General features: G+C 48.5%; 1 protein-coding gene across 4 annotated transcripts in view; it reads right to left on the reverse strand.

The window, feature by feature from the left end:
* The window catches only part of DCAF6 (DDB1 and CUL4 associated factor 6), a 162,523-nt gene that overhangs the window by 25,117 nt on the left and 120,729 nt on the right, over positions 1-16,677 (reverse strand). The window lies entirely within an intron of this gene.

Genomic DNA, 16,677 nt, shown 5'->3' on the forward strand with positions numbered 1-16,677 from the left:
TACCAGTATTGGGATATCCTAAATACCTGAAAGCCTCTGATAGCTATTGCACGCTGAGTCATGTAGTCTAGAGAACAAACATATTTAAATCTAAGATCTAATAATTCTTTAACTCTCTTATCTATAGAAATCCTCCCAAATCCCACTCCACTAACGAACTCATGAACATTCTCAGCTGACCCTTTTCCCAAAGTAATATACTCCAGATTCTTCTTTCTAGCTACGTATATGCTCCCAACCTCTTCTCTTCCCAAGACCAGGTACCACAGTATGCAGACATTTGAATGTACAGTCTGAATCCATGCATTTGCAGATATTAGGACACTTGGCCCTGGGATAGAAGTAAAGAGGAGTTGGGCATGGTGGGTTTATTATTAGGGACATGAGAGAAAGGGTTTACCCACTGGTATAGTACTAACATAAATCAAGGATAACATCTGGCAGTACATTGAAATTACAAAGAGTTGAATTCAGTACTCACTCAGGCAAACTCTCACTGACTACAAAAGAAGTTTTGTCTGAATGAGAAGTACTGAAGAGGGTTCATAGTCAGCTTCCAAGACTGCCAGTGTGGTCTTTAACTGGAAAAATCCTGATTCTCCCTCACACTCAAACCCTCGCCACTTATCCACCAATAGTTAGGAAGATAAGCTAAAATCCTGCAACCAGAGAGAAAAAAAATATGAATTTCATTATTTTACCTTGTCACCTTTCAACTATGTAGGAAAGCTCTGCTCCTTACACATATGCACAAGAATAAACTGAAGTGAATAGGACATTAAATCTAATCAAAATCAAAATCCTGGAGGCAATCCTAAAACACCCTGGGCAGTACAGCCATTCAATAGAAAAAGGCAAGCATTATTGTTTGGTTTTTATTTGCAGATGAAATATTTAATTGTAACAACTTCAGTGCCATTACTATACACCAGGTTTAGAATGGTGTAACTAAGAGCAGAATTTGGCTTTATATTCCTGACCAATGCAGTCAGATACAGACAAGGGGGAATTGTGTAAAATCAAGTGTAATATCCACTTAATATCAGATATGCTGTCTAGGGGGAAGACATAATAATATAGTATCTGGCACTTACATAGCACTTTCTGTGCTCACAGCACTATTGCAAACATCAAATAATCAACACAACACCAATAGGGATTAAAAAAATGACCGGTGGGGAAATTAAAGAATAGGCTAGGCTCCTGGCCCAAATTTACAAAGGAAGTCCTTATGAGAGATGGGATTAGAATTTGGGAGACTTTGATTCACAGCTTTGTGTTTAATCTAGTAGACCATGCCATATGCTGCCCTTGCTGAAGAAACTGATTTAAGATCTTTGTTTCTAACTACTAAGATTCTAATACTACACATAATCTACACTGAGTGAGGCAGTGGCCCTGTGGAAAAAAATAGTATGTAGTCATGTAATTAAATACTTTATCATAATGCATACAGACAAGGTGGATGAATTAAAGTTGCACAAGCAATCTTAAATCTTGCATTTCCTACCTTTTCAGTGTAACCTTAATAATGTTCTTTTAACAGTTTGTGTAACTTTCTAGTTTTTTTTAAAGGAACTGAAATAATAGTTATTTCATCATATTGATACCCACACAGATCATCAGCAGGGTGAAAACCTTTATATCCATCATAGTGGCAGATGTTTGTTCAACTGATAGCTGTAGTAGGTTGTCATCCTCTATGTGAACCGGTACTGGAGGGGGATGGGACACTTTGCTAGTGGGTTTCACAGGAAACTGGTGACAGCAGAGGAATGGAGAGACTCAGGAATCTTGGGACCCATTCCAGGTTTGGGAGGGAAGTGTTCTCTAGTGGGCACAGACTTCTACACATTCCCATCCACCTTGATCTTTTCTGCCTCTCCCCAGTCAACATGTCCTCATTCCAGTTCCATCTCTTCCCTACCCTGGCTCCTCATCCCAGTCCCATTCTCCTCACCTAGCCAGTCTCATTCTCCATTCCTCAGGCTTCTCATCCCAGTCTCCTTGCTCAGCCATTCCCAGTTCTATCCCACCCTCCCCAAATCCCCAAGCTCCTTGTCTTCAGTCTCCTTGCTCTGCCAATTCCAGTTCCTTTCTCCTGGCTTCTCATCCAGTCTGTCTGTCTCCCATCACCCTGGCCCCCAGTTGCCCCCACACACCCAGTCCGAGCTGGGCTCCTTGTCGAATCTCAAGGTCTCCCCATTCCAGTTCCTTGTCACAGTCTTTGTCCAGCCAGTCCCAGTTCTCCCCCTGAACCGTATCATATCTCTCTCCCTTCCCCCTTCATTTCCTGTCCCCTGTCCACTGGTTCTCAGTGCCAGTCTCTCTCTCTCCCCCTCCATCAATCTCCAGTCCCAGTAGCCTCCAACAGGGTCTTTGTCCCAGCCTACTCCTCCCCTAACCTATAGGTCCAGCTCTTCTTCCTTTTGGAATCAGGAAGGTTTCTCCGCCACTTCTCCTGGGCACACTGGAAAACAAGGTTACTTACCAGTAACTGTTGTTCTTCGATTTGTGTTGCTCATACCCATTCCAACATAGGTGAGTGTGTGCCCCATGCACGAGTCTCCGGAAGCTTTTTTGCCCTAGCAACCCCCGCAGGGTCGGTTCCAGCGCCCCCTGGAGTGCTGCGCTCATACCGCAGTATATATGGCGCCACCGACTCCGCAGGCCCCCAGTCCCTTCTTTCTGCCGACTCCAACAGCGGGGATGGAGGGTGGGTTTGAAATGGATATGAGCAACACATCTTGAAGAACAACAGTTACTGGTAAGTAACCTTGTTTTCTCTTTTCGAGTGATTGCTCATATACATTCCAACATAGGTGATTAATTAGCCATACCTTGGAGGTGGGTAGGAGTCACTGGCGAGCAGCCCTTCTCAACACGGCTCTGCCAACGCTCGCGTCCTCTCTCGGCTGCTGCATGATGGTGTAGTGGGACGTGAAGGTGTGTACCGATGACCAGGTTGCTGCTCTGCAGATGTCCTGCAGGGGCACTCGCTCCAGGAAGGCCGCAGATGAGGCCTGGGCTCTGGTGGAGTGTGCGGTAACAGGTCCTGGGAGTGGCACCTTCGCCTGCTCGTAGCAGGTCCGTATGCAGGTGGTGATCCAGAAGGAGATGCGCTGGGTGGAGACAGGTGAGCCTTTCATCCGTTCCGCCACTGCCACGAACAGCTGAGACAACTTTCGGAATGGCCTGGTTTGCTCGATATAGTATGCCAGGGCTCTTCTGACGTCCAGCGAGTGCCATCTCTGCTCCTCCTCCGAACCGTGTGGTTTAGGAAAGAACACAGGGAGAAAGATATCCTGCTTGTAGTGAAACTGAGACACCACCTTGGGTACGAAGGCCGGGTGGGGTCTTAGTCGCACTTTATCTTTATAGAAGACCGTGTAGGGGGGTTCTGAGGTCAATGCTCTTATCTCGGAGACCCTCCTAGCCGATGTAATGGCCACTAAGAAGGACACCTTCCAAGAGAAAACGAGCAGCGGGCATGTAGCCATGGGCTCGAAGGGTGGTCCTGTCAGCATGGCGAGGACCAGGTTTAGATCCCAGAGAGGCACCGCGTCATGGACCTGCAGATACAGCCTCTCTACCCCCTTAAGAAATCTAAGGGACATAGGGTGTGAAAAGATTGACCTTCCTTCCATCGGTTTGTGGAAGGCCGAGATGGCCGCTAGGTGTACCCTCAGGGAGGCGAGTGCCAGGCCCAGCGTCTTTAAATGGAGCAGGTACTCCAAAATCGCCTGTATGGACGAACAACTTGGCGGGATACCCCGGGACTCCGCCCAAACAGTGAAACCTGGGTGGACGGCTTCCTGCTTCCTAGCTGGACCTGCGCCGAACAGGCTCTCTCTCCCTCCGTCAACCACAAAGCCTGCATGCTGTCAGGTGGAGGGAGTCCAGGTCCTGGGAGAGCAGGTCGTAGCGTTTTGGAAGTGGTATTGGTGTGGCTATGGAGAGGTCCAGCAGTAGGCTGTACCAGTACTGCCTCGGCCAAGCTGGTGCGATCAGGATGACATTGGCCTTGTCTCTCTTGATTTTTAAGAGTACTTTGGGGAGCAGCGGGACAGGGGGAAAAGCATACATTAGGGCCCCCATCCACGTTATGAGGAAGGCGTCGGAGATGGAGTTCGGTTCGTGGCCCCGGAGGGAGCAGAACCTCAGGTACTTCTTGTTCCATGCCGACGCAAATAGGTCCAGTTGGGGAACACCCCACTTGTGGAAGAGAAAAGTTGTCACCTCCCAGTGTAGTGACCAGTCATGGCGGGGTAAGAACAACCTGCTGAGGCGATCTGCCTCATCGTTCCTGACTCCCGGGAGGTGAGAAGCAGACAAGTGGAAGTCGTGCCTCACTGCAAGGTCCCAAAATCGCACCGCTTCCTGGCAAAGAGCCGAGGAGCGAGCTCCCCCTTGCCTGTTTATGTAAAACATGGCTGCTGTATTGTCTGTCATGACCTGGACCACCTTTCCCTTCAGAAACCTGAGGAATACCTTGCAGGCCAGACGGACTGCTTGGAGTTCCCGTACGTTGATATGGAGTCGCTGTTTGTGTGTCGACCACAGCCCGTGTGCTGAGGTCGCTGCTCATGTGGGCCCCCCAACCCACATCTGAAGCGTCCGTCATCAGGGTTATGGAGGGTGTCAAGTCTGTAAAGGGGACACCTCTCAATACCTCTGTCGGGTTTGTCCACCAATTGAATGTCACCAGTACTTGGGCTGGGACAGTGACCACCCGTGTCAGGGGGTGCCTGGCCAGGACATATATAGAGGCCAACCAACCCTGTAGGGGTCTGAGTTTGAGGCGAGCTAGCCTCACCACATAGGTACAAGCCGCCATGTACCCCAACAGCTGAAGGCAGTGCCTGGCTGTCGTCGTGGGGGACCTGTGCAGATTGTCTATTATGGCGGTCATTGCCTCGAAGCAGGGCTGTGGAAGGAAGGCCCTGGCTTGAACGGCGTCCAGGGGGGCCCTGATGAAGTCTATTCGCTGTATTGGTGTGAGGGTGGACTTCTGCTCATTTATGAGCAGACCCAGACTGGCGCATACTGCGCAAGTCAGGCTGTTCTGAACATGGTCTCTGGACCGGCCCCGGATTAACCAGTCGTCCAGGTAGGGGAAGATCTGAACCCCCTTGCTGCAGAGGTGGGCAGCCACCACCGCCATACATTTTGTGAAGACCCTGGGTGCTGAAGAGAGGCCGAAGGGCAGGGCCGAAAACTGGTAGTGTCCCGGGATGATAGAAATATGAAAATAGGTGTCCCTGAGGTCGAGGGCGGCAAACCAATCCCCTGGATCTAGAGCAGGAATGATGGAGGCTAGGGAGACCATGCGGAATTTGAGGCGCCTGATAAACTTGTTTAGACGCCGAAGGTCCAGAATGGGTCTGAGGCCTCCCTTCGCCTTGGGGATAAGGAAGTACCGGGAATAAAACCCCCTGCCTCTTTCCTGAGAAGGAACCTCTTCCACCGCTCCTAAGAGGAGGAGGGTGTTTACCTCCTGAGTGAGGAGCTGCTCGTGAGAAGGGTCCCTGAAGAGGGACGGGGTAGGGGGAAGGTCTGGTGGGAAGGCAGAGAGTTCCAGGGCATAACCTCTCTGTATTACACTCAGTACCCAGCAGTCTGAGGTTATGCTCTGCCACTCGGGGAGGAACGGCCGCAGTCTGTTCATGAACGGCCGAGTAAGATCCAAGTAGATGGGGGGGGGGGGGTGGTGCCATCCTCGTGCGCCCCATCAAAACTGGTGCTTGTTGCCTTTCTGCGGCCCTTGTTGGGAGCCCCCTGCAGGGCCTTGGCGGGCCTGACGGTTCGAATGTCAGAAGCAGTCTCTACCCCTCCTTGCTTGGGTGGGTCTGGGAGGTGGTCTGGGTGGAGGCTGTTGTTGCTGCCTCGGGGGGCGCAGTCTGCCCTGACGCCTTGCGGCATGTATAGGCCTAGAGATTTTATGGTGGCCCTGGAGTCTTTTAAAGCATGCAGCTTTTCATCAGTCCTTTCTGAGAAGAGGCCGGCTCCAGTGAAGGGTAGATCTTGTATGGCCTGCTGAACTTCTGGAGAAAGGCCGGAGGATTGCAACCAAGCCGCCCAGCGCATGACGATGCCAGAGGTCATAGCCCTCCCTGCAGCGTCCGTGGTATTGCTGGCCGATTGTAAGGCGGCATTTGCAACCAAGGAGACTTCCTGGACTAGCGTGTTAAAGTCCATTACAATATCCTGGGGAAGGCCTTGGACAAACCTCTGGAGGGAGGACCATAAATTGAGGTTGTAGCGTCCTAACAGCACTTGGTTATTAGCCATGCGGAGCTGTAGTGCTGCTGTGGAGTAGACCTTCCTCCCAAAAAGGTCTAGCTTTTTATTCTCCTTATTTTTGGGAGTATTTGCCTGGGCACCCTGTCTGTCCCGCTGGTTCCCCGCATCCACGACCAAGGTCCCCGGGGCGGGGTGGTTAAAAAGATATTCAAAGCCCTGCAGTGGGACATAGTATTTGCGCTCCGCTGTTTTAGAAGTGGGTGCCACCGAGGCTGGGGTCTCCCAGAGGGGCTTAACTAATTTAAGAACCCGATCGTGGACCGGGAGTGCAATTCTAGATGGACCCACTGGTCCTACAGTCCCAAAGAGGGGGTCCTCCTCCTCTGATAGCTCTTTAATGTCTAATTTTAAATTGTCTGCCAGTCATTTGAGGAGCTCTTGGTGGGTTTTGAAATCTGGCAGAGGGGTCCTCTGATCCCTAATCAGTTGTCTCAGCTGGGGATGAAGAGGAGGACTGAGGCATGGGACCCATGGATTGGCCCTCCATGGGATCTGACTCTTCTTCTGAAGAGCTCCCCTTATCCAATTGGCTTTGGGCAGGGGGGTGGCGGGTGAGCTCCCATAGAAGGTGCTGACCCCGTGCCCTGGGTAGTCTGAGGGGCCCATTGCCAGTAGGGCCATTGCGAAGGTCCCTGTGGCCACGTCGGCACCGATCCCGGTGCCGGGTATGATGCAGGTCCTTGTGGTACCGGTCCCGGTACCGGGTATGAGGCAGTTCCTTGGGTGGCAGCACTGTTGGAGCGGTGCCCCCTAGCTCTGTGGTCTCTGTCCCCCCGCTCCCGAGATGTACTTCGGGGTGACCAGGAGCGGTCCCGGCGATGTTTGCAGCACCGGCATGGGGGAGAGCAGCTGGAGGAATGTCCCCTGGGCGCCTCTGCTTTAGTATGGCGCCTTTGTACTGGAGACCTGGAGCGGTGCCATTCCAAAGTACGCTCCTTACAGTGCGATGCTGGAGCAATCGGTGCCGTGTACTCCAGTGCCGGAGCCTGCACCGGGCTGCGTGTCGGGGATCGGAGCCCCTGCGGTCTCGACTACAGCCCCTGGTTATCGCAGAGCGGGTGTGACCATAGTCAGGGGCATCCGCTGGTGCCGAGCTGCACGGTGCCGCGGGCCGCACTGGACTAGCGGTCTCGCGATGCCTTTCCCGTCCAGGTTGCTGAGTCTTTGGCAGGCTGTAGACCGGGGATCTAGACCAGAGTCCAGAGGATTTGGTCCTTTCAGCCACCGGGAACCGCACTGGACTCCGTGCTGGGGATCGGGAGGGTCGTTCGCACCTCGGTACCGAGGGTGCCTGTACCGCGATCGGTGATGGAGACTGGTGCCGGCTGTGTCTCGGGGAGCGGGACCAGTGCCGAGAGTCCTTTGGTGAGCAGGACCGGTTCCGGGTGTCTCTAGGCGAACTGGACCGCCTGAGGGAGTGGAACCTGCGCTGGGAGGGAGATCGGTGCAGGGTGCGGATGCTCGGCGAGCGTACCGGGCTGCGCCCCAGAGAATGTCCTGTCTCTCCCGTGGTTGCCAGTGCCGAGGTGTGGGCATGAGAGTGGTGCCAGGATTCCAAGGACTGGGCACCCTCAGAGGCAGAGCTGTGATGCCTCCGTCTGGAACCTCGCGACCGCACCTGGTGCTGCTGTGTCAAGGGGCTCAACGACCTTTGGTTGGAGCTAGGAGGGGAGCTGTCACTGTCCCTCCTTGACAATCTGGGGGGAGACCTCAGATCCCGTCTCTGCCACCCACCGGGGTAACCCAGCGCGGGTTTACCCCGAGATGCTGTTCCCGGAACCCTCGGCCGAGGGGGGGATGGAGACGTGGGCATGCCCATGAGGGCACGAGACGCCACAAACGCCTCCGGCGTCGACGGTCCCTGCAGCGGCACTACCCCACCCCCAGGGTTGGGGGAGGCTCCCTGCGTGGAGATGCCGGTGCCAGTGTAATGTCAATGGCACGGGGCTGGGGCATCTCCTGAATCACCCCCTGCTGTCCCGGTCGTAACGGGGAGTCCATAGAGAGGGCCTCGGGCTGTTTCTTTCTCTTAGGTACCGGTTTTTGCATCAGTGCTGGTGCTGGTGGAGCGCTCTGCACCGACGACACGCTCGGTGCTGCCGGAGACCTGGAGGGTTCGGAGTCGGGTCGAAGTGCTGACTCCATTAGCATAGCCTTCAGGCAAGCATCACGCTCCTTTTGTGTCTGGGGTTTGAAGGCTTTGCAAATTTTGCATTTTTCCTTGCGATGCAGTTCCCCGAGGCATCGAAGGCATCTGTCATGGGGATCGCTGACAGGGAAGGCCTTCACACAGGTCGCGCAGGCTTTAAACCCGGTAGAGCCCGGCATGGCTCAGTCCAAGCCCCTAAGGGCTAATGCCTACTACTTAACACTATAAACTACTTAACACTAATCTAACTATTGTTAACAATTGAAAACGAAGAACAAGGGTTGCTACTTGCTTGTGATAGCAAGGGGCAAGCGTTCCAGCTACTGTCACGGGCGGAAAGAAGGAACTGGGGGCCCGCGGGGTTGGTGGCGCCATGTATACCGCAGTATGAGTGCAGCACTCCAGGGGGCGCCGAAACCGACCCTGCGGGGGTTGCTAGGGCAAAAAAGCTTCCAGAGACTCGTGCATGGAGGGTGCACTCACCTATGTTGGAATGCATATGAGCAATCACTCTAAGAGAGAAAAACAGGTTTCCTGCTCTCAGTTCAGGTGCCTGGACACAGCACAACTTACAGAAGCCCAGAGCTGCAATATAAGGCAAAATCCTGCTCAGCCCCAGGCTGGCATATACCCAATGCGCATGGAATCTCTGGGGTAATTAGCTGCTAAAATCTAAGAAATCTCTCCTGAGCATGTGAGAACTACAATTTTTCAAAGGTTTATAACATGACCAAATTTGGACAGACTTTCATGAGCACAGCAAAAGGCACATCCCTGACACAAAGGCCACCACCACCTGCCAAATTTCAAGTCCTTGATCCAAAACTTTTCAAACAAAAGGTCAACGTATTGATTTGTTTCTTTTTAAAATGGACAAAGTGCATTTTTCCCTGGCCTCATTCTCAAATGAACAAACCATTTTGGCTTAAATTTAAAAAAAAAAAAATCTACCTGAGACAGACACCTAGCATAGAAAATTTCTGCCCAAATTGTTAAAGTTTGACAAAGTTATGAGCATAGTGTTTCCAGGCACATCTATATCAAAATTGTGTCATGAGACAAGAAAACAAGGTTACTTACCAGTAACTGTTGTTCTTCGAGATGTGTGTCCATGGGGGTGCTCCACTCCAGGTGTTGGCACTTCCTTGATCAGAGATTTCACCAGCGGTGCCTGTCTGGGTCATGCATGCGCCTCCCGTTTCATGGCGCCATTGGCATCCTTTTCAGTATGCATGACGCAGACCCCTCTGTTCCTTCTCTACCCATAGAGCCGTGTGTGTGACTCTGAAGTAGAGGGGAAGGGGGGTGGGTAGTGGAGCACCCATAGGGACACACATCTCGAAGAACCTCCATTACTGCACAAGGTGAGTAACCTTCTCTTCTTCGAGTAGTGTCTCTATGGGTGCTTCACTCCAGGTGATTTCGAGTAGTGCCCTCAGTTGGATGAGGGAGCTTCAGAGTTGTTAGGTGGAATAGAAGAGAGTACTGATAGTCCGATTGCTGCATCATGTCTTGATGCTTGACTGATGGCGTAGTGTTTTATGAAAGTGTGGGCTGAGGCCCAGGTCACTGCCTTGCATATTTCAGTAATTGGCATGTTATACAAGAAGACCGTGGATGTAGCAACTGATTTGATTGAATGTGTCCTGAGTGTGTTAGCATGTGTGGATGCAGGCAGAAATCCAATTTGAAAGTCTTTGGGTGGATATGGCATTGTCTTTGGAACATTCCATAATTGATACGAAGAGTTTAGGAGATTTCTCGAAAGGTTTCGTTCTTTCTAGGTAAAACGCAATGACTCATCTGACGTCCAGCATGTGGAAGGCTGCATCCTGTGCGCTGGAGTGTGGTTTCAGATAAAAGGTAGGTAAATGGATGTATTGGTTAAGGTGGAATGCTGATGTTAACTTGTGGAGGAACTTCGGATGAGGTCACAGCGTCACCTTATCTTTGTGAAATACTGTATACGATGGCCATACGTACTCAGAGTTCACTAACCCGGAATGGCAATGTGATAGTGACTAGAAATGCTACCTTCATGGACATGTGCCATAGTGAACAAGTCGCTAAAGGTACGAATGGTGGCTTTATAATCGCCCAGAGGACCAAACTGAGGTCCCACGGTGTTATGGGAGGACATATGTCTAGGTACACATTTTGTATACTGGTCATGAAGCATTTGACGACTGGATGCATGAAAATCGTGATATCGTCAATGAGATCATGGAAGGTGGTGTTAGCTGCTACGTGTACTTTGACTGAGCTAATTGCTAATCCAGATTTTTTTTATTTCCAGGAGATAGTCTAATATAGTGGGGATCGATGCCTTTAGTGCGATGACCTGCGTTCGTTGACACCATAAGGAGAATCTACGCCATTTCTGAAGGTAAGTTTTTCTTGTGGAAGGTTTTCTACTGTTCGGTAAAACATTCCTTACCTGTTCCAAACATTTTAATTCAGCTTGTCGGAACCAGTTAGGAACCATGCTGTGAGGTGTAAATTCTCCAGGTGCAGATGGCGTATGGTTCCATTGTTCTGGGAGAGGAGATTGTCGACTAGTGGGAGAAGGATTGGTGCATGGATTGACATCTGTGTGAGGTAAGTGAACCATGGTTGCCAGGGCCATGCTGGAGCTATCATTATCACACTCGCATTGTCCCTGCATATTTTGTGTATGGTTTTTGCTATCATGGGGATAGGCAGGAATGCATACAGGAGATCTGTGTTCCAGTTGATGAGGAATGTGTCCCCCAGTGAGTGTGCACCTAGGCCTGCTCTCAAGCAGAAGTAATGGCATTTGTGATTCTTCATTGTCGCAAATAGATCGACTGAGGCGAAACCCCACTGACGAAAGATGCTTTTGCAGGACTGTGTTTTGTAATTCCCACTCATGAGTGCTGCTGAACTTTCTGCTTAGGTTATCTGCAGTGGTATTTTGGGTACCGGGTAGATATGCCGCTGAAATGTGGATGTTGTGGGATATACACCAATTCCACAGTCTCATTGCCTCTGAGCATAGAGAGCTGGACCGTGCACCTCCTTGGCGATTGATGTAGAACATACAGGCGATATTGTCTGTCATTATCTTTATCGTTTTCCCTGCTATTAGAGGTAGGAAATGTATACAGGCATTGCGGACAGCTCATAACTCCAGTAGGTTTAATTTCATTTCCTGTGGTGACCATTTGCCTTGAATGGTATGGTCTTGTCAGTGCGCTCCCCATTCAATTAGTGATGCATCTGTTGTGATCATGATTGAGGATGTTCCTGTTATGAATAGAGTTCCTGCTAGAAGGTTGTTGGGCTGCGTCAACCATTTCAGTGATTGTTTGATTTTTTGGGGGATTGATACCATTTTGTATATAGAGTGTCTGTGTGGTTTGTATACCGTCACGACCCACATTTGAAGCGGCCTCAAGTGCAGCTGTGCATTTTGCACTACAAAGTGTGCAATGACCCAACATTTGAAGGCACATACGAACATCCAGCGCTGGGCTGCTTTGTATTACAGATTCCAGATTTACAATAGTCTGAAATCTATTGTTTGGTAGGAATGCCCTGGCAGTAATGGAATTCAGGTGTGCCCCTATAAACTCTAGTTGCTGCGCAGGTTTTAGGGTGGATTTTTTGTCATTTATCATAAGGCCTAGTGTGTGAAATACTGACCTCATAATGCTGTGTGTACAGCTTCCATATAGAGCGTGTCCTAACTAAACAATCGTCGAGATAGGGGAATATGGTGACACCCAGTCTGCAAAGGTAAGCTGCTACTACAGCAAGGACCTTGGGAAAAAAAACTCTTGGAGCAGTGCCAAGACCGCTCCGTAAGTATTAGTTTCAGGCGGAAGTCCCTGGCATGCCTGGCTCTGGCTTTTATGTTTGTGCAATGGACGCATTTCTGGGCAACATGTCTTTCACCAAGGCACCTGATGCACTCGAAGTATCCATCTGAAGCGGACACAGCATCCCTGCACGAGGTGCAGTGTTTGAAGCCAGGGGAATCTGGCATAATGCTAGCTATAACTAAAGGGTAAGTCTGAGGGACTCCCCCCCCAATGGGGAAGGATTAAGGTAAGGTACCCTAAACTATGGGTAAACTGAATAACTTTACGAAAAAAGAAAAGACTTATCAAAGATTTCTAGCAAGCTATAAAGAACTGCTGGGAGCTCCGTCTTGGACTGTGGACGGTTGAGAAGGAACTGAAGAGTCTATGTCACGTGCACCGAAAAGGTCACCAACAGCGCCGTGAGACAGTGACGGCACCTGCACGACCTGGACAGGCACTGCTCACGAAATCTCTGATCAAGGATGTGAGGACGCACCAATACCTGGAGTGGAGCACCCACAGGGACACTACTCGAAGAAGAACTTGGTATGAATTATATCCTGTTAAAAGCTGAACTTTAAGCACGTGCTCAAGTCTTACTGAGGAGACTTAAGTGTGTGCTGAAGTGCTTTGCTGAATTAAAGCCTAAGAATCCTAACTGGGGTTTTACATTAGTTAGGACACTTGAAATTACTGAAAAAGTAATGAAGATTGCTGGAAACTGGCTATACTTGTGTTACATGATGAAGCACCATGCTTGATTATTCACCCTTAACCTGTTATAAGACTTTTAGCTTTCCTCACTAGATGGCTGCAAAGCCAACAAAAGCATGTGAAAAACACTGACAAATCTTGCTGAGATTTTCACAGAACGTCTACAGTTGTTGGGGCATTACATAAGTATTTAGTGAGCCTACTAAGGTAGAATGCACTCCACAACATCCTCTGGAGGAAAAGCAGCATTGAATGAAGTTATTGCTCACCCATCATTCTGACTTGGCGATAAGACAATACATTGCAATTGCTACAGAAAAAGAGAAGATGGGGGAAAAGATTAAAAAAGAGTAAATGTGACAAATAAAAAGATAAATGAGCAAGGAAACTTCCAAGGCCTTTTTCCAGCCTCAGAAACATGGTAAAAAAGCATTGCTTTGTTGTCTAAAGCTTTACAAATGTTAAGTGATGTGACGGGGTGGACTAGACTCTAAGGCCCTCCTGCTAGAGGCCTTTGGGGCCCTGCCACACATCACCCCAGACTAGGGCAGTAGAGAGGTCCTCCAAGCTGTGTAGGCAGCTGTGGGGGACACAGCCGATCAGGAAAGAGGCTGCAGGGAGCAGTCAGTCAGGATCCAGCAGGCTTATATAAAAGGAGCTGCAGAGTTAGAATGAGTTCAGTCTGCTTGAAGGAACCGGGGCAGCAAGAGGTGCTCCTGGATGGCTGCAGGAGCTGAAAGGCTGGCAGCAACCAGTGCAGCAAGGAAGGGGCTTCTGGCTGGCTGCTGAGACTCAACAGAGACTGACCCAGCTGGAGAACTAGGTCAGAGGACTAAAGGGCAGTCAAAGAGCCTCCAAGGGGAAGCCTTGAGGATGCTGCTCCATCCCAAAGCAGGAACGTTTGCATGTAAACTGGTTAACTAGGGTACAGAGATAGGCCCTATTGGTCAGACTGAAGATTGAGCCCAGGGGAGGGTACAGAGGGGTACCATGATGGGCGCTGCTGTACTGTTAAAAGACTTAGCCCAGAGAGGGCTGCAGGACAATATTGAGGGTTCTGTGATAGGCCTGATTGGACCGTATACCCCATTAGGGATTTGCTTGTTTTCGCACACAGACAGTGTGTGACTCAGCCAGAGAGCTGAGATACCAAAGACCTACCTAACAAGAGCAGCGGCCAACAGGGAGCACTGTGAGCGGAGGAAATTGAGAAACTATAGGCATGCACACCCGATCAGGGGATGCTCACGAGAGGTGGGTGTCACACCACTATAAGTGAATTCATTCCTGGTTTAAAATGCCCAACTCTCAGCCTTGGAGGCAGAAGTCATATAGAATTATTTATCTATGGTATTTACATTTAGTCACCTGGGACTCCATGAACACCTGGGTTTTGAAATAACTAAGAAATAAGGTTTATTCTTTTTAAACCATGTGTTAATCAACTGTGGTAAAACACTAGGGTGGATAGGGCAGTTGTAATTATCATATGTGCTAATGGGTCAAGGCACAAATGGGGTAATGTGGTGAAATCACATTTTTTCCTAGTGTGCACAACCCAAGAGGGCAAACTCTTCCATACTGCCTCATCAATGTACCTTAACCCAAACCCCGAGGGACTACACTTTGAGGGGTAAAAGAGTAGTTCAGGCTCCATGGTCCATTCAATCCTGTTCCTCTCTAACATTCCAATAAGAGTGTCAAATGATGTCAATTACAGTGGTGGGTTTTGATACACTGCTCATTGTTCTGGGCTATGATGTCATCTATGGACAGAGAAATGAAGGAGTTCTATATTTTAAAAATCCCCTCAATCATCCAATCCCTTAGGAAATTCCTACTTTGCAGAACCTATGAATCTCAGGGAAAACAGAGTGAGGCATTGCTCTCCATCCTCTAAATATATATCAAAGAGCCAATATGAAACATAATAGAGGAGGACATTAACGTTGATGCCAAGTTAATTTCTTTAGCAAGTAGTACAGCTAAGTTTCAACAATTTGCATTTCCAACGTACATAATCAACAGCAACATAACACTGCATTTGTATGGGATAGAGGTTAAGTGTGTCTCAAATGACAGATGAACCTCATATGCTAAAGTGCACCTGAAAGTGAGAATAAAAATTTTAAAAATATATTGCCTTGAGTTCAACAGCTGAATATTTGCTTAATAAATTATGACAGTATTGAACAGTCCAAGCATTGATATTAACAGCATGTTTTGGTGAATGGAAGGGTTATTACACCAATGATGGATTAAGATGTCAAGTACACGATTTACAGGAAACTGTCTTAGCAACAATGGTCAAAAAAGTTTTTTTTTAAAATGAGTATTTAGATTCTATAGGAAAGAATTGTACAGAAACTATCAAAACCCATTTTTGCAACCATAATTTTCTAGGAACTCAGATAACCATTATTAATCCTGCCTAAACTGGTCTTCAGAAGTTAACAAGAGAAAAAGGGTAAGAAAGTCCTCTTCTCATGAGAGAAGAAAAAGAAAAATTCAAAATTATTTGATCAACCACCACTGGAGAAAAGGTACTGTATATTAAACATATGCTACAAAAAAAATTAGCACTGCCTACCAATAGTGAGTATCCTTGCAAAGCAAGGATGCCTACAATGCAGATAGAAGGCAAACTATAGACCATTGTATCTGTGACAGATGGGCTATTTCCTGCAATAATCTTGAAAGACCTTACTGTATTAAGTTTATGTATCATTGTGGGCAAGGATTGTAAGTAACCTCTCTAGGGGTGAGATGTGACTGATATAAGATCTGAGAACTCAAAAGACTGTACTGAAAACGTGCCAGACAAGTATGGAGTTTTGGGACAAAAACTGTTAAGGGGATTTCCTGCCAAATCCATAGGGAGAAATGAATGCAAACTCCCCACTTCTGGTTATGCAAAAACCCAGCCTTTTGAGGTACACCCTTGTCTTTGTTTGCAGATTTCTATGATTCTATGACTACCTGTTACAGAAAGTCAACACCAAAGGCCCAGGAAGTATAAAGAAATGGCTGATCTGCCCAGCCTTTGTTCTGGTTTGGGACCTAAGGTGGGTGAAATTGTAACTATGATGAAAACCCAGCTGTGGGTTTTGAAGGACTAAAATTTACCAGACCGCTAGGCTGGCGTTGTGGATGACCTCTGGTAAGCTTTTAAGCATGCATGTATGTTTTCAGATACAATATCCAAATCACTGGGAGAGCAGAGTTTTAATGTGTTTTCTCTGTAATGCTTTAACTTAAGAATAAATATGCTTGCTTAGAAGGAGCTGGGTGGTAATTGTAACTGGGAGCAATACACTGGTCATAACCCTCAGAGAGAAGGCAAAACACAGGCACTGGCCTTTTAGGAAGTCTGGCTGGCTGGGATATCAGTGTAAATCAGGGAGCTGTGCAACCTTAAAAGCCCCAATCAGAAGTGAGTGAGATACAGGTCTTTGGCCAGGAGACGTGATATCTGGGAGCCAGAAGGCTAAGGAATACACAAACACAACAAATATTAGGTTTGTAGTTGTTTCTTTAAAAAAAAAAAAATATATATATATATATATATATATATATATATATATATATATATATATATATATATATATATATGCTAACTAGATTCAGCCTTCAAGGTTCCTGGCAAGTTGTCGATGAGGTACTATGGACCACAAACTCTGAGAT

Source organism: Emydura macquarii, unplaced genomic scaffold (genome assembly GCF_026122565.2).
Source record: "Emydura macquarii macquarii isolate MOO-44397 ecotype Brisbane River unplaced genomic scaffold, CSIRO-AGI_Emac_v2 contig_1119, whole genome shotgun sequence".
In the NCBI taxonomy this organism is placed as follows: domain Eukaryota; kingdom Metazoa; phylum Chordata; order Testudines; family Chelidae; genus Emydura; species Emydura macquarii.